The sequence below is a fragment of the Hylobates moloch genome, unplaced genomic scaffold, assembly GCF_009828535.3.
Source record: "Hylobates moloch isolate HMO894 unplaced genomic scaffold, HMol_V3 SCAFFOLD_15, whole genome shotgun sequence".
Classification (NCBI taxonomy): domain Eukaryota; kingdom Metazoa; phylum Chordata; class Mammalia; order Primates; family Hylobatidae; genus Hylobates; species Hylobates moloch.
In genome coordinates this window covers 54,763,838-54,785,252 of record NW_026652290.1, presented here as the reverse complement: position 1 = coordinate 54,785,252, position 21,415 = coordinate 54,763,838, and the positions used below count along the sequence as shown (strand labels likewise).

The window sequence follows — 21,415 nt, the reverse complement described above, 5'->3', positions numbered from 1 at the left end:
CCTCCAGGCCTGGTTCATTGTCTGTATACTGAAGGTGGCTCTAAATGTCGGTCTTGAAATTTTGGTTTCACTTCAAAAGGAATGAAATTCTAATACATGGTACAACATGGACAAACCTTGAAAATATTATGCTAAGTGAAATAATCCAGACACAGAAGGATAAATGTTACATGATTCCACTTATGTAAGATACCTAGAATAGTCAAACTCATAGAGACAGATAGTGGAATAGAGGTTACCAAGGGCTAAGGTGAGGGGGAAATGGGGAGTTACTGTTTCACGTGTTCGGAGTTTCTGTTTGGAATGATGGAAGAGATCTAGGAACAGATGGTGGTGATTGTTGCAAGACATTGTAAATGTTCTTAATGCCACTGAATTGTACACTTTAAAATGGTTAAAATAGGCCAGGCACAGTGGCTCACACCTGTAATCCCAGCACTTTGGGAGGCCGAGGCTGGCGGATCACTTGAGGTCAGGAGTTGAAGACTAGCCTGGACAACATGGTGAAACCCTGTCCCTACAAAAATTAGCCAGGCATGGTGGCCTGCACCTGTAGTCCCAGCTACTTGGGAGGCTGAAATAGGAGGATAGCTCGAGCCAGGAAGGTCAAGGCTGCAGTGAGCTGAGATCACACCACTGCACTCCAGCCTAGGCAACATGGTGAAACCCTATCTCAAAAAAAATTTTTTGATGGTTAAAGTGGTAAATTTTGCTATATATATATGTTACCATGGTTGAAAAAATAAATCTTCCTGTTGTTATTCTTCTATCTCCCAGTGATGTGCTGAATTGTCCTTGTATCAGCCCCTGAGAGCTGATTGTTAAATTTTTAGAGGTTTTGCAAGCTGATGGTTAAAAAATAGCCAGCCGTGACTTAAAATTAAATTATAGGAACTAATGAGTAAATAAGTTTTAGTGAAATATGAATATTTACAAGTAATTTGTATTTAAAACAATTCATCATTTCCTAATTCTTTTGCTACCTTTTGCCATTATCTATGCTCTCGAGGGTATTTATGTCTATTATATCCATGTGGTGAAACTAGTATTAATGTGTAATGGGGCACTACTGACCATCTACTCCCAACTCCAAGTTGAGTGACATCACATTAGTAACTTGAAATTGGTCAGGGTGCAAAGATTTACACCAAAGAAGTGGCTGCACATCAGGGTGTCCTTTCCTTGCAGAGCTGGCTATTAGGTTTATCAGCACATCCCTGGCCTTACCTTGTGGGTTAGGGTTGGTGTAAGTTAGTAGGAATAAAACACCAGTCACTTGGAAGCTACCAGCCCAGCTGTCTTTAATTGAATCCCAACCCTTTCCAAATAGCCCTGCCTTGGGGTGTTTTTGCTGTGCCTAAAAAAAAAAGGGTTGTGGCTAAGTTTAGTAGCGGGGGAAGATGAGTCACATAGTCAGCTAGTTACTTTTTAACCTCATGGGTGCCTTTCCTCAACTGTAAAATGAAAGGGGTGGGAGAAAAGCTAGTAGAAATAAAGTCAGATGATTTTTCTAGCAATGAGGAAGAGATACTTTTTAAAAAAAGTTTTTATTGCTGATCACAGCCAGTTATGGAGATTTCTTTGTTCCTTCTCCACTTCTACTGTTTCCCTTGACTAGCATTAAAAAAAAGCTTTTATTATGAACATTTTCCAATATACACCCAAGTGAGAGAATAGCAAAATGAACCACCAACTGCTCATCACCCATCTCAACAGTTACCAACATTTCACTGAAAAAGAGACTTTTCTAACTACTGAAATATAATAATAAGGAGGAATACATAGGAAAAGATAGACAGGTATAATTTAAATTTTTTCTTCCAAATTTTGACTATACAAAACTAAAAGAAGAATATTAAATTGGAAACATACTTAGAATTAATTTTTGGTTTAAAATATTAAAATTTATAATATATACATAATGTATATGTCAGTAAAGCACCAAGATCCTAAAAATGGGCAAAAAATACACACCAATAATTCAGAAAGAAGAATACAAGTTTTAAAAAAAGATTCAGTATTCCTACTACTTATTAACTTAAATTAATTAATTAATTATTTTTTTTTTTAGACAGAGTCTCGCTCTGTTCCCCAGGCTGGAGTGCAGTGGACCATCTCATCTCACTACAGCCTCCACCTCGCAAGTTCAAGCAATTCTTCTGCCTCAGCTTCCCGACTAGCTGGGACTACAGGCATGTGCCACCATGCCCAGCTAATTTTTTTGTATTTTCAGTAGAGACAGGGTTTCACCATGTTAGCCAAGCTAGTCTTGAACTCCTAACCTCAGGTGATCCGCCTGCCTCAGCCTCCCAAAATGCTGGGATTACAGGTGTAAGCCACCGTGCCCAGCCATTTTTCTGTTTTATATATATATATATATATTTTTTTTTTTTTTTTGAGATGGAGTCTCACTGTGTTGCCCAGGCTGGAGTGCAGTGGCGTGATCTCGGCTCACTGCAAACTCTGCCTCCCAGGTTGATGCCATTCTCCTGCCTCAGCCTCCCTAGTAGCTGGGACTACAGGCACCTGCCACCACACCTGGCTAATTTTTTGTATTTTTTTTTTTCAGTAGAGACAGGGTTTCACCATGTTAGCCAAGATGGTCTCGATCTGCTGACCTCGTCATCTGCCCGCCTCGGCCTCCCAAAGTGCTGGGGTTACAGGTGTGAGCCACTGCACCCAGCCTTTTCTGTTATATTTTTAAAGATAAATCCCAAGAAGTAGAATTCTTGTTGCATGGTGCATACAATTTACTAATGGCCAAATTGCCTTCCAAAAGTACTGTCCAGGGCCGGGCAGGGTGGCTCATGCCTGTAATCCCAGCACTTTGGGAGGCCAAGGTGGGTGGATCACGAGGTCGAGAGATTGAGACCATCCTGGCCAACATGGTGAAATCGGTCCCTATTAAAAAAAATACAAAAATTAGCTGGGCATGGTGGTGAGCTCCTGTAGTCCCAGCTACTCGGGAGGCTGAGGCAGGAGAATCGCTTGAACCCGGGGGATGGAGGTTGCAGTGAGCCAAGATCGTGCCACTGCACTCCAGCCTGGGCGGCTGAATGAGACTTTGTCTCAAAAAAAAAAAAAAAAAAGTATTGTCCAATTTATACTCCCCACCTGCAATACAGGAGAGTATACCCAATATTGTGTCTTATTCTTTTTCATCTCTATCCCAGTGTTGTAAATATGAAAACAAATAGTTGCAACCTCTGCCTCCTGGGTTCAAGCAATTCTTGTGCCTCAGCATCCGGCATAGCTGGGATTACAGGCGGGCACCACCATGCCCGGGTAATTTTTGTGTTTTTTGTAGAGACAGGGTTTCACCATGTTTGCCAGGCTGGTCTTGAACTCCTGGCCTCAAGTGATCTGCCCGTCTTGGCCTCCCAAAGTGCTGGGATTACAGGTGTGAGCTACCGTACCTGACCCCTACTACTAAGGTTAAAAGGAGACCAAGCACAGAGGCTTACATCTATAAGCCCAGCACTTTGGGAGGCTGAGGTAGGAGGATTGGTTGAGGCCAGAAGCTTGAGACCAGCCTGCTGGGCAACATAGGGAGACTCTTATCTCTGCAAAAAAATTTTGAAAATTAGCCGGAAGTGGTGGCACGTGCCTATAGTCCCAGCTACTCAACAGGCTGAGATGGGAGGATTGTTTGAGCCCAGAAGTTCCAGGCTGCAGTGAGCTATGACTGTGCTATTGCACTCCAGCTTGGGCGACAGAGTGAGACCCTGTTTCTTAAAAAAATAAAAATGATAAGGCAAGTTAATAAGATTCAGTTTTACACCTAAATATTAAATTAAGAATAAATAAATTGAGCAAGCAAGCTAACTTATGGGTGATTGGGCTTTGGATATCCTTATAAATTTGGAGGACAACTAGAAATGTTCATAATTATCAGATATCACAAGGAACAAGCCAACAGAAATAAATATCTACAAAGCTAATTGTAAAGATTATAGGCCAGGCACAGTGGCTCATGCCTGTCATCCCAGCACTTTGGGAGGCTGAGGCGGGCAGATCACCTGAAGTCAGTAGTACGAGACCCGTCTTGCCAACATGGTGAAACCCCATTTCTACTAAAAGTATTCTAAAAATTAGTTGGGTATGGTGACGCATGCCTGTAATCCCAGCTACTCAGGAGGCTGGGGCAAGAGAATCACTTGAACACAGGAGGCGGAGGTTGCAGTGAGCCAAGATAACACCACTGCACTCCAGCGACAGAGAGAGACTCTGTCTCAAAAAAAAAAAAAGATTATAATTCTGAGATAAAAAAATCTGAACAACCAATAGTAGGGACATTGAGTAAATTATATCAGTTTGATGGAAGACTATAGTAAAATAGTAAAATAATAAATATGGTGATTGTATAAAATATAGAAAATTAAGTAGAAGAGTAGAACACAAAATTACATACATACTGTGATTACAACTGTGCTGAAACACTGGAATAAACAGAAAGTAGATGGTAAGTTTACATTACTTTAAAAAAAATGTCCTTTATAGTGTTTAAAGTTGATTTAATAATCTAAAAAATAAAATGAAAGCATGAAATAGATGATTGCTAAAGGCTTTCCAGTCTCTAAAATTCTATGAAAGTTAATCATTTGTATTTGTAAGCGTGGAAAGATTCATTATTTTCAACACTACAGTGAAAAATTCTACCTCTACCTAGATTCTGCAGGGTTTGGAAAACAAGTTTATCAGATCACACAGGTTTCTTTAATAATAACAATAATAATAACAGCTAGAGGGAAGGAGAGGTTAATAGTGACAAATAAAACCAGCACTGACTGTCCAGGATGCATACTTCATTGTTACTACCATAAGATCCTGAGGCTGCTAAAACAAAACCAAAAAATAATTTTTTTGGCATGTACATATATTATCTTTAAAATTCAAAATTAAATAAAGATTAATATTAAAAAGACAATTCGTATTTTATCTTTTTTTTGAGATGGAGTCTGGCTCTGTTGCCCAGGCTGGAGTGCAGTGGTGTGATCTCGGCTCACTGCAAGCTCCGCCTCCTGGGTTCACACCATTCTCCTGCCTCAGCCTCCCGAGTAGCTGGGACTACAGGCACCAGCCACCACGCCCGGCTAATTTTTTGTATTGTTAGTAGAGACGGGGTTTCACCATGTTAGCCAGGATGGTCTCGATCTCCTGACCTCGTGATCCACCCATCTCGGCCTCCCAATGTGCTGGGATTACAGGCATGAGCCACCGCGCCCGGCCTGGTTTATCTTTTTTTTGTGATTTTTTGAAGTATTAGTATTACATTTTCTATGACCTCTGCAGTTAAGTCTTCATTTTTTTTAGGAAGCATTCCGTTTTTATGAAAAAACAATTTCATTGAAACCAAACAGTAGTGAAAAGGGTGATATTTAAATATGAGTTGGTAAGTCGTTTTTGAATACACATATGGTTTAAAAATCTAAAATCTCTCGACACTTGATTAAATAGAGAGAGGGAGGAGAAGGATGGTCATAGAAAATGAATCTTACCCTTGATGTTATGAGTATGGAATATTTAAGCCAAAATCTGTAGTCTCAAAGGATTTATTGATGTTTTATTGCCAGGCAGTCTTCTTCCCTGTTTAGAATGCTATGTTTTTCTGCTAACACTGAGAATGCCTAATAGTTTCCTAAGTGTTTCTTCTGAATAATTTTTTTTTTTTTTTTTTTTTTTTGTGACAGAATCTCGCTCTGTGGCCCAGGCTGGAGTGCAGTGGCGCAATCTCGGCTCACTGCAAACTCCGCCTCCCGGGTTCACGCCATTCTCCTGCCTCAGCCTCTCAAGGTAGCTGGGACTACAGGCGCCCGCCACCACGCCCGGCTAATTTTTTGTATTTTTAGAAGAGACAGGGTTTCACCATGGTCTCGATCTCCTGACCTCGTGATCTGCCCGCCTCAGCCTCCCAAAGTGCTGGGATTACAAGCGTGAGCCACCACGCCCGGCCTCTTCTGAATAAGTGGACTATTTTCAGAGATAGACTCTTCTTTTAAATATTCTGGGGCTTTGTTTTTTTCCCTTGTTTTCTAGCATTTTGACATAGGTGCATATTATGTTTTTCTTTCTATTTTTTAGCAAATGGGGAAATGAAGGCACTGAGAAGACAAATAAACAAGTTTTTGTGTGCGTGATTTAAAGAGATAGTCTGACCATTCATGTAAAGTGTTCAGAACAGTATCTGACCATAATAAATGTTCAATCAACATTAACTATAACAATTATTATCAAATAAGATAAAATATGTGTAGAGTTTGCTATGCAGTAGAAATACAAAGTAAGGCTGAGTGTGGTGGCTCACACTGGTGAACCACTTTGGGAGGCCAAGGTTTGAGGATAGCTTGAGCTCAGGAGTTCAAGGCCAGCCTGGGCAACATAGTGACACCTCGTCTCTATTAAATTAATTAATTAATTAAAAAATAAATAAATATAAAGGAAGCCACAAATGCAAGTTTGAATTATCTAGTAATTACATTCAAAAAAAGTAAAGAAACAGACAAAATTTACTTTAATAATATAGATATATTTTACCCAATATACCCAAAGTAATATCATTTCAACATGTAATCAATATAAACATTATTAATGAGATATTTTATAGGCTTCTTTTCATGCTGTGTTGTAGCAGTCTGATGTGTATTTTAAATTGATAGCACATCCAAATCTGAATGCAAATTTTTCATCAAATATTTTGTCTGTATTTAGATTTCATGAAATGTTCAGTTTTCACATCAATTTACATGCTCAAATTATTTCAAACATACTTCAAAATTTTTCCAATAACTAAATCAAGTACCCTAAAATAATTTTCCTTTAATATTTGCGTCCACATTGAAAAAACTGATTCATGTTTTTTAGAAGAATTTGACTTCGAAGTGAAAAGTCTCTCGCTTTTAAAACTGCATCTTTCCAAGTTAAGTAAATTCACGAATTCTCCTGTCCATTCCATCTCTTGTTCTTTACTGTGCCAGCCGTGATGCTTCTGCCACTCCACTCAATTGTACATCAGTAACGTGCCTTTGTTTTAAATCTTAAAACATAGCTGGGTGCAGTGGCTCACGCCTGTAATCCCAGCACTTTGGGAGTCTGAGGTGGGAGGATCGCTTGAGCCCAGGAGTTCAAGACCAGCCTGGACAACATGGTGAGACCCCGTCTGTGACAGAACAAGACGCTGTCTCAAAAAAAAAAAAACCTTAAAATGTGTCCATAGCTACTTTTTAACTAGAAAATAATTATGTTAAAATAACTCGAACTTGTGCTGTCTGTAAAACTTCTTCAAATAAATACATTAAAATATTGCATCAGTGCCTAGAAAAATATCAAAGTGAATAAATCGGTTGGCACCAACTAGATTAGTGATTACGTGTAATACTAGAAAAGATGCCACATGCTTGACATGTGCCCTACACATACAATGGTTGAAAAATATAGCCCTACCAGAGCAATAAAGCTGTGTGTAATGGGGAAATATTTCATACTGCATCAATTTCAAAATTTAAATATAATTAAAATGAAACAAAATTTAAAATTTAGTTTCTTAGTCTCTCTAGCCACACTTCAGTTGCTCAGAAACATGCAGCTGGTGGCCCATATTGGGGTATAGAGGCAGCCTGTCAAAAGACAGGGTGAGGAGCCAGGCGAGGTGGCTCATGCCTGTAGCAACAGCTACTTGGGAGGCTGAGGTGGAGAATCACTGGAGCCCAAAAGCTGGAGGCTGCACTGAGCTGTGATAGTGCCACTACACTCCAGCCTGGGTGACAGAGTGAGACCCCGTCTGAAAAAAAAAAAGAGAAAAAAAAAGACATGGTGAACAGAACACTTTAGTCCCATCCTGTGCACCCTTTTTGTGTTAGCATCAGCTTTACAGCAGAGGAGGGATTGTAATGGGCCTGGTCTAATTCCCAATTTCTAGCTGATTTTCCCTTTGTTCTCCTCTGCTTCTTTTTCTACCACAAATGCCTGGTTCTCTGAGCAAAAATAAATAAATAAATATGTACTTATGTATATTAAAAATATAACTCCTAGCATGGATTTCTGCTAGGGTGCGTCTCACTGATCATGTCTCCTTGAATCTACTCTGCCACCATGGTTCCCGCCCCAACACCTCTTGGCCTGTTTTGGATGAGGAGGGCTAGTTATGGGCCTACCTCACAGCTCCTCACCTCAGGGTAGGGTGTTCTGAATAGATCCCCACATCAGACAGAGCTGCTAGAGAGGGAGAACCCATCTCCCTATTGTCTCATGAACACACACACTCACACACACTCACACACACGCATACTCACTTACACGCACATACTCTTCATCCGGCTCCATCTGCCTTAAGTCCGTTGCACTTCCTCTCAGCTTCTAACATTATCTCATTACCATCCTAGTCTTTTCCATTTTGTCATGAGTGTCTCCCTTTACTTCCCTGTGCCTTCACGAGAATCTTGAAGGAGAAACTGGGAGCGGCTGCTGCATCAGAAATAGTAAGTTCCTCACGTGAATCAGAAATCCACTGTGGAAGAATTTTACAGTTCTGTTTTTGTGCTCTTCTGCCGGAATCAGCTTGAATTTTGTAAAGATGTGGGGACAGAACCCTGCCCTGGCCCAGAGAAGGAGTGGCTGATCCAAGGGGAGGAGGAGTTGCCCACAGAGCTAGAACTTGATGACTTCAGGGCGTGGGAGGCCCCAGAACAAAGTGAGACTTTGAAGAGAGCAGTGCTTACTCTCTGCTCACGTCCAGATCTCCCAGGTGGAGCCAGTTGAAATCTGTGTCGGAAACAAAGTTGCTTTTCCGGTTCATCTGGAAAGAGAGGGCTTTTTGTTTTTCCCCACATGGGCAAATAGAGGTGGTGATGTTGTGTTTTTAGAGCCGGAAAGAAAGTTCTGGGCTGCATAATGCCTATATTCCAGGCAAATAGAACCCAACAAGGACAATGGTCTGGCTTTATCACTGACTCGCTGCAAATCCCTTCCCTCCTGTACTTTAATTTATTCATTTTCTTTTTTTAAATGACAAACTGATATTATTTTTAATTTTTAAATACTTCAGTGACCACGGGACATAGTACTTTTTTTTTTTTTTTGAGACGGAGTCTTGCTCTGTTGCCCAGGCTGGAGTGCAGTGGCGTGATCTTGTCTCACTGCAACCTCCACCTCCCAGGTTCAAGTGATTCTCCTGCCTCAGCCTCCTGAGTAGCTGGGATTACAGGCATGCACCACCACGCCCAGCTAATTTTTATGTTTTTAGTGGAGATGGGGTTTCACCATGTTGGTCAGGCTGGTCTCGAACTCCTGACCTTGTGATCTGCCCTTCGGCCTGGGAGTTGGGCCAAAGTGCTGGGATTACAGACGTGAGCCACCGCACCCGGCCTTAGTTTTTTTCTGACACGGTCCTCTTCTTTTATCCCTAAGACTTATGATTGCTAAGACAACAAAAGATACCAACGTTACTGGCCAACCTTGGAATTTGGTCTTCGGAAATGGAGGCCTGTAGTTTGTGACCCATAAGGAGAGACTGAAGGGGCCTAAGTGCAGATGAACAGATGAGAATCCCTCGTGATAGAACAGACAAGAACTGGAGATCAATGCCAGTAGTTTGTGATGAACGTGTTGGGGTTCCTGTGTGATCAACCAGTTGGGATTTCTGTAGTAGTTTCACACTCACCTGTAATAGTTTACCAATGGTGTTTCTGAAAGATGAACATGAAATTAAGCGACCTTTCATGTTTCCTTGAGGGACTTTGATTCTAAAATAACTCTGAGAACAGATCAGGAAACTTGATATAACCCTAACCATGCTTGACACATTTTCTCTTTAAATAACAGTTATACTTGAGGAGATGATTTTACTCATGATGCTGTGCAAAAGCCACATGGATTACACTGGTTTGGATTTTGCCTTAGAGTGCGCATTGCTAAGTGATGGATAACAGCAGCGTGCTTCCCTGAGAGGCCACTGTGAGCCTCTTAGGTTGAGAACTTGACCTCTTACTTAGGTTTTATACCACCATAAAATGCACCCATCTTAAGTGGTTAGTTTTATGAGCCGTCGTTTCTTTTAAGGAGTTAACATTTAAAATCAACTTTTAAAAATTGTGGTGAAATGCACATGAAATTTTACCATCGTGAACATTCTTAAATGTAACAGTTCAGTGACATTAAGTATATTCACATTGTTTTGCAACCATCACCACCATCCATTCATAGAACTCTTCATCTTGTAAAACTGAAACTCTGCACTATTAAACTGTAACTCCCTCTTCCCCTTCCTCCAGCATTATCATTCTGCTTTCTGTCTCTCTGAATTTGACTACTTTCAGTATCTCATGTAAGTGGATTCATGTAGTATTCATCCTTTTGTGACTGGCTTATTTCACGTAGCATAGTGTCCTTAGATTCACTGGTGGTATAGCATGTGGCAGAATTTCCTTCCTCTGTAAGGTTGAATAATAGTCCACTGTATGTATTCCAATGTATGTATGTGTGTATACACACACACACACACACACGTTGTGTTTACCCATTTTTCTGTTGAGGGACACTTGTGTTGCTTCCACTTTTGGCTATTGTGAGTAATGCTGCTGTGAACATGGATGTGCAGACATTTCTTCGAGTTCCTGCTTCCTGTTCTTTTGGGTATATGTATACCTAGAAGTGGAATTGTTGGAACATATGGTAATTCTATTTTTAATTTGTTGAGGAACCGCCGTACTGTTTTTACGGTGGCTGCACCATTTTACTTTCTTACCAGCAGTGGAGAAGGGTTCAAGTGTCTCCATATCTTCACCAACATTTGTTATTTTCTGTTGTTCTGTTTTGAGTAGTAGCCATTCTAATGGGTATGAGTGGAGTTCAGTGAGTGTTGGCAGATGTGTATATCTGGGTACACTACCCCAATCAAGGTAAAGAACATTTTCATCACCCCTTGATGTTGCCTCATGCTCCTCCATAGTTAGTATCCCTTCTGCCTCACCAGTGCCCCCAATCACTGGCCCCAGACAACCACTTTTGCACTTTCTAGCACTATATATTAGCTTTGTTTGTTCTAGCATTTCATATAAATACTTTGCTTGGCTTCATTTAGCCAGAATAATGCTTTTGAGGCTTATCCAAAACCCTAGTCTCAATTGTGGATGGAAAATAAACCGCAGTGTGACTGGAGTTCGATACTATGCTAATGGTTGGTTAGAGAATACCATGGGTCTCAGAAACAAAGTGAGAGGAGGAGATCCTGACGGGGGCTGAGGAAGGCAGGAGAGGGCCCTTCCTAACAATGAGGTCTTCAGGAAGCCCAAGGAGCCATAGCAATTAAGTCAGTCCTATGGCTTCAGGGGCAGCCAGTTCAATTAATCAGCAGGCATTTCTTGCAGGCCCGCTATGTGCAAGGCACTGCTAAAATTTAGAAACAGGAAAGTAGAGGCCCAGGATGAGAATTTGGAGAGGGAAGATGCTGCCTTAGAATTCATACAACTGGATAATGCTTTTGGGAGAGGACAGACACACACAGTGGACCTTATGGACTTGGTGACCAAAAGAACCACAAAGGAATCTAGTTTGACTTGTTGGTAAGTGTGAAAGCCTGAACTCTATACGCCACAGATGTTTTTCCTGTGGGTAGATTTGGTAACCCCACCTTAAACAGATCACTAAACAGGTAATGCTAGAATACTGTAGATGTGATAAAGATTACTTGGAGAGAACAGTAATAGAAGAATAGCTAACATTTGTTGAGTACACAATGTCTGCACCATTCTAAGTACTTACATGATGTAATAACTTGATTAATTTTTGCAGTCGTCTTATAAAGGAACTGTTGTTATTAACTCTATGTTACCCATGAGGAAACTGAGACACAAGAGACTATACCTTGACCCAAATCACCCAGTTAGAAAGTATCTTTACGAGGATTATAAACCCAGGTGGTTGTGCTCCAGGGCTCCAACCACTTTGTTATGGAGGAAGGATGGGGAGGTCATTGAAGGAGAAGTTTCTGTTTATCTGAATGGCCCATAATGCGAAATTAGCAACTAGGCCAGGAAGGTGGCTGTACCATAGTTAGACCTGCACTTTTCCTTTTTTTTCTCATCAGAAGGGTGGCATAGATCGCCCATCCTAGGGCAAACTTGTGTTGCCCACAGTGCCAGCACCTTCCAGACCTTGGGTCAGCTGACAGAACCTAACATGTTGTTACCAAGCACACTGCCCAGAAGGCAAACCCATCACTCACCTGTAGATAGGCCTGTTTCCTAGCTATGAAATGGAGGGGTGAGGCCGGGCGCGGTGGCTCACGCTTGTAATCCCAGCACTTTGGGAGGCCGAGGCGGGCGGATCACGAGGTCAGGAGATCGAGACCACGGTGAAACCCCGTCTCTACTAAAAATACAAAAAATTAGCCGGGCGTGGTGGCGGGCGCCTGTAGTCCCAGCTACTCGGAGAGGCTGAGGCAGGAGAATGGCCTGAACCCGGGAGGCGGAGCTTGCAGTGAGCCGCGATTGCGCCACTGCACTCTAGCCTGGGCGACAGAGCGAGACTCCGTCTCAAAAAAAAAAAAAAAAAAAGAAATGGAGGGGTGGGTCGGATGCGCTCCAAAGTCTTTTCTACCCCAACAATCCAATCTGGCAGAAATGCACTCTTTCTGGGGGGGGGACGGGGGCAAGAATTTCCCCTCTATTTCTACTCCCATTTTCTTTGCATGCTTATATTTTAGCCTTAGAATTACTCTTTCACGTATGGTTTACTTCACATTTTGATCTGAAACAGGGAAAATCAACCCTGAGTGATCAAAAGAAGAGTTGTGTCTTTAAGCCTGGAGGGGCGCTGCCTCCAAAAGCATAAGCAACTGCCATCCAGGGCTGGAAAAAACATAATGCAGCTATGCCAACTCCATCTGAGGCTTTGAATGAAAGCCCATAATGTTTTCAGTTTGTAGCAAAAGCTAGAAGAGCTATTTTTGGCATTCCTTTCTCTCCCTACTGGTATATACTGGATAATGTTAATATTGCTGGTGCTAAAATAAACATAACCAGATGGGGTCATTATATCTAACCTGTTTTGACACTGGATTCAGATACCCCAAAGGCATGATGCATCAGTAGTCTCTGAAGCAGGCTGTACTTTGGGAACTTTGCTATTGTGGTTGGATCAGCCATGACCTCCCTACCTGCACTAATCACTAAACACAGGATGCTGGGCCCTGTTTTAAGGGAGAGCCACAGAATGTGCTTGGGTAGAATCTTTATGTCCCTTTTAGCTGGAGATGGCACAACTCTGAGCATGTGTCTGCCCAAAGAGACATATTACAGAGCCATGCCACGTTGTTCTCCCACCAGAAAGGCTGTATGGCTGAATTAGAGCGTGTGGGGATTAGAAATGCGCTGCTTTCTTGAAATGGCCACCAGCCTTGTACTAAACGTTTGACGGGGGCCATCTGTCTGCCCGTCAAAGTGTGGTCCAGTTTCCATCAGATAAGTCTGGAAGAGGAAGGTTTTTGTTGTTGTTTTGTTTTTTGCATCCAGCTTGTCAAAAGATATGAAGAACGAGAAAGTTTTAGCTCAGCAAGAAATGTAACAATTGAAAGTTTTTATTCTATCATTATTCTAAAAGCCTCTAGAATTGTCTTCTGCCTTTTCACCTAATTATACACATATATACATACTCTTTATATATATATACACTTTGTATATATTATGCATATTATGTAAATATATACATATATACACATATATAATATTTATATAATTATACATACATATATCATACTTTATATAGTATATGCAAGTATATATTATAGCATGTATTCAGCATGGTATAATATAAAGGTCTCTAAAGATAGGCAGACCTATGAAAACAGCTCTTATCACCTATTACTAAGTGACCTGGGGTACTATGCTTAACTTCTCTAAAACTTAAATTATCATGTCCAGTCCACTGGAAAATAATAGGGCAAAATGATATAATAGTGACAAAACACGTAAGCATTCAGTACAACTAGCTCAATAAATACTTATTTTAAAATAAAGTCCCCCTGGCTCTAGAGGACGGAACAAGGAATATAAGGCCAGCTCTCCTGATGGTTACAGCTGCTTAGCAGTGGCAAAGCCTACCTGTGGAGGAGTGAACCCAGGGCCAGAGAGAGGATGACTGGAAGCTGGGAGAGGACCATTGAGAAAGGTCGTAGAGTCCTTATAGCAGGAAGTTCAACCATGTCATCTCCATAGCTTCCGGGATTATTTTAAATGGCAGGTTACTCTTAAACCTACAAGGCATAGGGGATCATATACTCTCATGAAAGGTATACAGGCAGAAAGGAAGGTGTGCCATTTAGTAAATCAAATGGTACCTGACATGGGGCACGCGTTCAGATAATGTGTGTTGAATGAACATGAAACATCAGTAAAACTGTCCCGTAAGTCCCATGATAGAAATAATCAGCATTACCACCACATCAGCTTCTTGTTTCTCAGGTCACTGGCCTGAGGGGAGGGAAATCCAAATAGTTTGTCTGCAATTAAAAGGCAGAAGGCCAGGTGCAGTGCTCATGCCTGTAATCCCAGCACTTTGGGAGGTGGAGGCAGGCTGACCACTTGAGCCCAGGAGTTCAGGCCCAGCCTGAGCAACATAGTGAGACCCCATCTCAAAAGAAAAGTTAAAAAACAAAAAAACCCTCCACCAACAAAAAACCAGCCAACTGAAATTCCAAAGGTCTGTAGTCCACAGGTGGCACTAGGGGTCACTCAGAAAATAAAAATTAAAAAAAAATTACTTAGGAAAATCTAAAGCACTATATTTGGTACTTCATTATATCTGAAGCAGGTTGATGATGGTGCCCAGAGAAACAAGGTAGGGAAGCTGCACATTTATAAAGCTTATTAGAATATGCTTTGATTTATGCACTATTTGAAGCTTGAGCCTAGGAACTAAGGCCATACAACAAAGCAAGGATTAAACTATCAGCATGCGGGACTCAACCAGCTTTCCCAGCAACCGTTGAGGCCACGGTGACTTTCCTTACTGTTATAAAATGTAGATGTTTAGCCCTACCTCTTAAGACAAGATAGAACTCACCACAACCAGTTTTCACTACTGTAGTATCTAGTGGCTTTCAAATCAGGCAAAGTAGGTGTTTTATCCCAGTCTGGCCTCACACTAACTTCATGCAAATTACACAACTTTTCTAAGCCTCAGTTAACTTGTTAAGTGGAAATAGTAGTCATTGTCCCAGAGGTTATTGAGTAGATAAGATAACATGGAGGAGTATTTAATAAGTGTTCCCTCCCTCCTTCCCCTGCCTTTTAGACAAAGCAATCACTGGAGTAAAAACTGGCTTTGGTATGATGTGGGAAGGGCAGAGAAGGCGTGGGATGTTTTAAATTATATGTAAAATACATTTTTTTTTTTGAGACGGAGTCTCCCTCTGTCACCCAGGCTGGAGTGCAGTGGCGCAATCTCGGCTCACTGCAGCCTCTGCCCCCAGGTTCCAGTGATTCTCCTGCCTCAGACTCCCAGGTAGCTGGGATTACAGGCACGTGCCACCACACCCAGCTAATTTTTGTATTTTTAGTAGAGACGGGGTTTCCTCATGTTGGCCAGGCTGGTCTCGAACTCCTGATGATCCTATGCTCAGGTGATCTGCCCGCCTCAGCCTCCCAAAGTGCTGGGATTACAGGTGTGAGCCACTGCACCAGGGCTAAGGTACATATTTTTGAATTACTTGTGTATTGAAAGGATTATTATTGCTCTCAACAATGCTGTGAATAACTGGCCAAAATATGGACAAAAGACCGTCCGTAAGTTACTAGCTGGGTGCTAGGCTGGAACCGATTCTTACTTAAGATGGCCTAGCAGGCAGGCCTCCAAATTTGTTTTCATTCCTTTAGCTTCTACATCTTGCCTTTGATTACACGTTTAAAATGTTATTTATTCTGACTCAAACCCTGTCACTGCAATAAAACTTCCTTTACTTTTAGAAGGATCTAAGTTCCAAGAAAAAAAAGAAGGAAAAAGAGAGAGTTACTCTTATTTTCCTATTTCGGAGACAGTTTTGAAAGCCTTTAGTGTTTGGGTGGGGCCCAGTCACACCCTTTGCAATCTGCAGACCAGTGGTTTAAATTTGTCATCCTTGTGGGCTGTAAAATGAAACCATGTACCAAAGAAAAATAGTGAATGACTCACTCACATGTGATCTTCCAGCGAAGGGAAGGATTCAGTAGGAATGTGCCACAAGGCCGGCAGGTCCCTTCATAATAGGCTCAGGTGGCCTGTTCTGGGATGTGGGTCAATGTTAGGAACCTGAATGGAGGCCGTCAAGTTATGGTGGGGTCTGAAGGACAGCTTCAGTTACCGGGGTGAATTCACCACAATGCAACATCCAGCAGACCCAGAGAAACTATCTCTCAGCATGACAAGAAAGGGAGGGTTCCTACTCACCAGGCTCACTAAAGCTGTACGCACACACACGTGCAAACACACGTGCAGACACACACACGTGCAGACACATGTTGCTAATTTATCTATATTAAGAAATACGGGGCCAGGCCTGTAATCCTAGCACTTTGGGAGGCCGAGGCGGGCGGATCACGAGGTCAGGAGATCGTGACCATCCTGGCTAACGTGGTGAAACCCCGTCTTTACTAAAAATACAAAAATTAGCCGGGCGTGGTGGCGGGCGCCTGTAGTCCCAGCTACTCGGGAGGCTGAGGCAGGAAAATGGCGTGAACCCGGGAGGCGGAGCTTGCAGTGAGCCGAGATCGCGCCACTGCACTCCAGCCTGGGCGACAGCAAGACTCCGTCTCTTAAAAAAAAAAAAAAAAAAAAAAAAAAGAAACACGGGGCCAGGCATGGTGGTTCACACCTTTAATCCCAGCACTTTGGGAGGGTGAGGCAGGCGATCGCTTGAGCCTAGGAGTTCAAGGCCAGCCTAGGCAATGCAGCGAGGCCTTGTCTAGAAAATTAAAAAAAAAAAAAAATTAGCTGGGCGTGGTGGCACGTACCTGTAGTTCCAGCTACTGGGCAGGCTGAGGCAGCAGGATCTCTTGAGCTAAGTCGTTCGAGGCTGCAGTGAGCTATGACTGTACCACTGCACTCCAGCCTGGGCAACAGGGCAAGATCCTGTCTCCAAAAAAAAAAAAAGAAAAGAAAAAAAAAAAAAGGAAAAATATTATTTAGGCAAAAATCCTTATGCTCCAATATTGTAGACAGGTTGATTTGGGAAGCCAAACTGTAGCCTAAAAGGTGCTTGGCAACCATGGAACAAGGGAGTATTAGATGGACAGAATTCATCTTCACAGTGGAGAAGTATCTGACCCCCGACCACTGGCTTCACCCTTTCTGTAGGACAGGGCTTAGATGAATATTTCAAAGTAAGCATCTGTGCCAGTTTTGCAAGGAGCTTGCTCTGCTGATGGACACAAGTTTTCTTTAAACATGCTAATATCTTCCAGCAAGCCTGCTTCAACCCAGGAGCCGTTCTTTCCCATTAAAATGAGTTTGCATATCTTTGTTTTGATGGATGTTTGCTGATTTTACTAGTCTAATGCTTAGCGAAGTATCTACTTTGCCTGCTTTCCAAATTCTGGGTGAGAGAGGAGAATGCACCACACTGTTACCTCCGCATACAGCCTACTAAATAGGACTTGAAATCAGAAGTCCTTGTTCCACATCCCTGCAGTCTGCCATAAGGACGTAAGAAACTTCCTACTTGAGTCAGCACCTGGCTTGCCCATTTCTGGCAGATACAACCGGGCAATTTGTGTTACAGTGTATTATTATCCTTCTGGACATCCTGGAAACCAGTATAGATGTATTCTCAACATACCTACTTTTTCTTTATGAATTCGTTGTAAATTATTTCCATGAATTTATGTAATCTTAGTTGAAATAAGTTGAACTTATTCACAACTTATTTTTCCCTTTTGTAACTACTATTGAGATAGGTCTCATATGTTTAATTCCTAACTATCTTTCAGTTGCTCTAAAACTATGTCTTAAGAACTTCAGATCCCTATCCTAAGCCCTAGTTGTAGAGTTCAGATACTGTTAAGAAGCTGTAGTCACCCACCCATGCTCTTCATAACCCTAGGTTTTTAAAGACATCACTAAAAAGTGTGTCACCTTCAGGCTTCATCTTTCCATCTGGAACAGTCCTGATGCTTTTAGAGTTATTTGAATCACCCCCAAAATGGGAGCATGTTTGCATTTTACCGATGTAAAAACTGAGGCATAGTTGCTAATTATTTCGCCCCATCTGTGAGCAGCAAAGGAGCTTTTAAACCCCCAACACAGTATGAGTCATTGTGGACTTGGTCACAATGTGCAGCTTATGGATTGTAGAAAGGCCTTCAGAGAGAAAGAACAAAGGAACCAAGGAAGCTGAGAGAGCAAAGAATGTCGGGCAGAGGCTCTGCTAAGGGCATGGCACTGCGAGGCAGGTAGAAAATGAGGTGGGAAGGTTATAGGTGGAGCTTCCAGAAGAAAGGCTTTTCAGCCCTTGGGAGCTGTCATTCTGTGCAGCTAAGAGAGGCCTACAGCAATTGTGTTTTGGGGGGTGCATTTCTTTCCTCTTTCTGCTCCCCCCATCGTTGTGCCAAGAGTTACTGAGGCCTTACCAGGTGCCAGGCTCTATGCTAATAAGCATTTGTTTAGACTAACTTTACACATACTATCTAACAATGAAGCGAGGAGTACCATTTTCTGCATTTATTTGTATACTCTATTTAGAAATTTGTTTGGTGGCCGGGTGCAGTGGCTCACGCCTGTAATCCCAGCACTTTGGGAGGCTGAGGTGGGCGGATCATGGGGTCAGGAGATCGAGACCATCCTGGCAAACCTGGTGAAACCCCATCTCTACTAAAAATACAAAAATTAGCTGGGCATGGTGGCGGGCGCCTATGATCCAAGCTACTCAGGAGGCTGAGGCAGGAGAATCGCTTGAACCCGGGAAGCAGAGATTGCAGTGAGCCGAGATCACACCACTGCACTCCAGCCTGGCAACACAGCGAGACTCTGCCTCAAAAAAAAAAAAAAAAAAAGAAGAAAGAAATTTGTTTCGTACTAGTAAAACTTTAATAAATAAACAACAGCTGTCTGTATATAAATGTGTATATTACACTGTGTGCTGTCCAAGTTTCAAAATAAATTGACTAAAAGTACCCAGTGTTCAAGTATGATACCTTCTTTTTCCTTAAGTGAAATATTTCTAGCTCTTTGCATAATGACTCTCAGTATTTCCAGAAGGCTTTGCTCAAGGTGTCTTTCCACTTCTTGATGTGGTAAAAAGGAGTGGAATGTTCATATTAAAGGTTACCTTTTTTGGAGAGGTGTCCCCCTTCCCTGCCTCCTCACTTGTCATTTATTCCAAAACTACATGAAAGCAAAGGGAAGGCCCTTGCTCTGAAAAGCTGCCAGGGTTGTCAGCCAATTATCATATGAATCATACTTACTAAGGGATATGGATACATGTGGATCATTCACATGACATGAAACAGGGCCTCCAGACCAAGGACTGGCTAAGATCTATGAAGATCTTAAGCTCTGCCCCTGATTTTTGTTTTTTTTGTTTTTTAATCAATATTTGTTTTATTCTTTTCTTTCTTTCTTTCTTTTTCTCTCTTCTTTTCCTTTCCTTTTTCTTCTCTCCTCTCCTTTTTTCTCTTTCTTTCCTTCTTTCTTTCTTTCTTTTCTTTTCTTTCTTTCTTTCTTTCTTTCTTTCTTTTTTCCTTCCTTCTTTCCTTCCTTCCTTCTTTCTTTCTTCCTTTCTTTCTTTTTTTTTTTTTTTTTGACAGAATCTTGCTCTGTCACCCAGGCTAGAGTGCAGTGGCACAATCTCAACTCAGTGCAACCTCCACCTCCCGGGTTCAAGCGATTCTTGTACCTCAGCCTCCCCAGTAGCTGGGATTACAGGCATGCGCCATCATGCCTGGCTGATTTTGGTATTTTTAGTAGAGGCAGGGTTTCACCGTGTTGGCCAGGCTGGTCTCAAACTCCCGACCTCAAGTGATCTGCCCACCCCTGCTTCCCAAAGTGCTGGGATTACAGGCGTGAGCCATCTCGCCCTGCCCTATGTGTTAATAACCATTTAAAAATTTCCACCCTGCTAAGACTAGTCCCTGACTCTCTGTGCCTTTCTCCATTCTTCTCTTAACTAACCTCATGTTTTTATTAGCATCTATAAGACCCATAAGTGGAAGCCGAGAGAGAAAATTCAGTAAGACTTCCTTGGTTTTGCAGCAGTAAGGTTATATGAGGTGTTTATGTAAAAGGAGCCCTCCCCCCACCTTTCTTTTTTTTTTTTTGAGATGGAGTTTCGCTCTTGTTGCCCAGGTTGGAGAGCAGTGGTGCAATCTCAGCTCACTGCAACCTCCGCCTCTCAGGTTCAAGTGATTCTTCTGCCTCAGCCTCCCGAGTAGCTGGGATTACAGGCACCCGCCATCACGCCTGACTAATTTTTTGTATTTTTAGTAGAGACGGGGTTTAATCAGGTTGGCCAGCCTGGTCTCCAACTCCTGACCTCAGGTGATCCGCCTGCCTCGGCCTCCCAAAGTGCAGGGATTACAGGCGTGAGCCACCGCATCTGGCCAAAAGGAGCCCCCTTAACCACAGTGTTTACCATGACCTGGGTAACAGGCATATTCAGCAGACGGATACCCCGATGATCATCAAGCCAGTCCTGTGTGGTTTGCATATGAAGCATATCAGCTGCTTCATCAGGGGTATTCTACTTGGCATTTATAAGAAGAGAGGAACAGTTCCCCTTCTCAGGGTAAACAGACCTTAGTGTGGCTTTTGTCCAGTCCACCAGGCTGGATGTTCTTTCAGGAATAACCTCCTGTGTGTCTGGACCACCTGAAACATCTGTGATTGTTCCATAGACAGCTGTGGGTCCTGCATCAACTCAAACATGAATGCTAGCGTTTTGAATACTCTGCAGTGTTCAAAACCTAAGACACTGTCACTCACTTAGTTACTCACACAAGCCATTTGAATAAAGGTTCTTCGAGAAGTTTATGATACTGATCTACAAAATGAAATAATTTCTTCACACTATACCCTTTGGTTTCAATCATTTCATGGTTTGCCTTCCACCCCACATGAACTGCCTTCTTGTTTACCAGAGTTCTTAGTGATATTGTCTAATCTCAGCATAATTTTGCCATTGGTGGGTGGCTTTGCAGTTAGTGGCTAGAGCATAGACTCATTGAAATCTGAGCTTGGTCTGACCCAGCACTCTCTTTTAATTTTATTTTATCTATTACAGATAATAACCAAGGGACGGAATATATTGCCTTTTCTTTTTTTTTTTTTTTTTTTTGAGACGGAGTCTCGCTCTGTCGCCCAGGCTGGAGTGCAGTGGCGCAATCTCGGCTCACTGCAAGCTCCGCCTCCCGGGTTCACGCCATTCTCCTGCCTCAGTCTCTCCGAGTAGCTGTGA

The 21,415-nt window shown here is 42.2% G+C and overlaps 1 protein-coding gene across 3 annotated transcripts in view; it reads left to right on the top strand.

Moving 5' to 3' along the window:
• Window positions 1-21,415, top strand: part of ANXA4 (annexin A4) — an 85,907-nt gene that overhangs the window by 13,470 nt on the left and 51,022 nt on the right. The gene's annotated exons all lie outside the window — the stretch shown is intronic.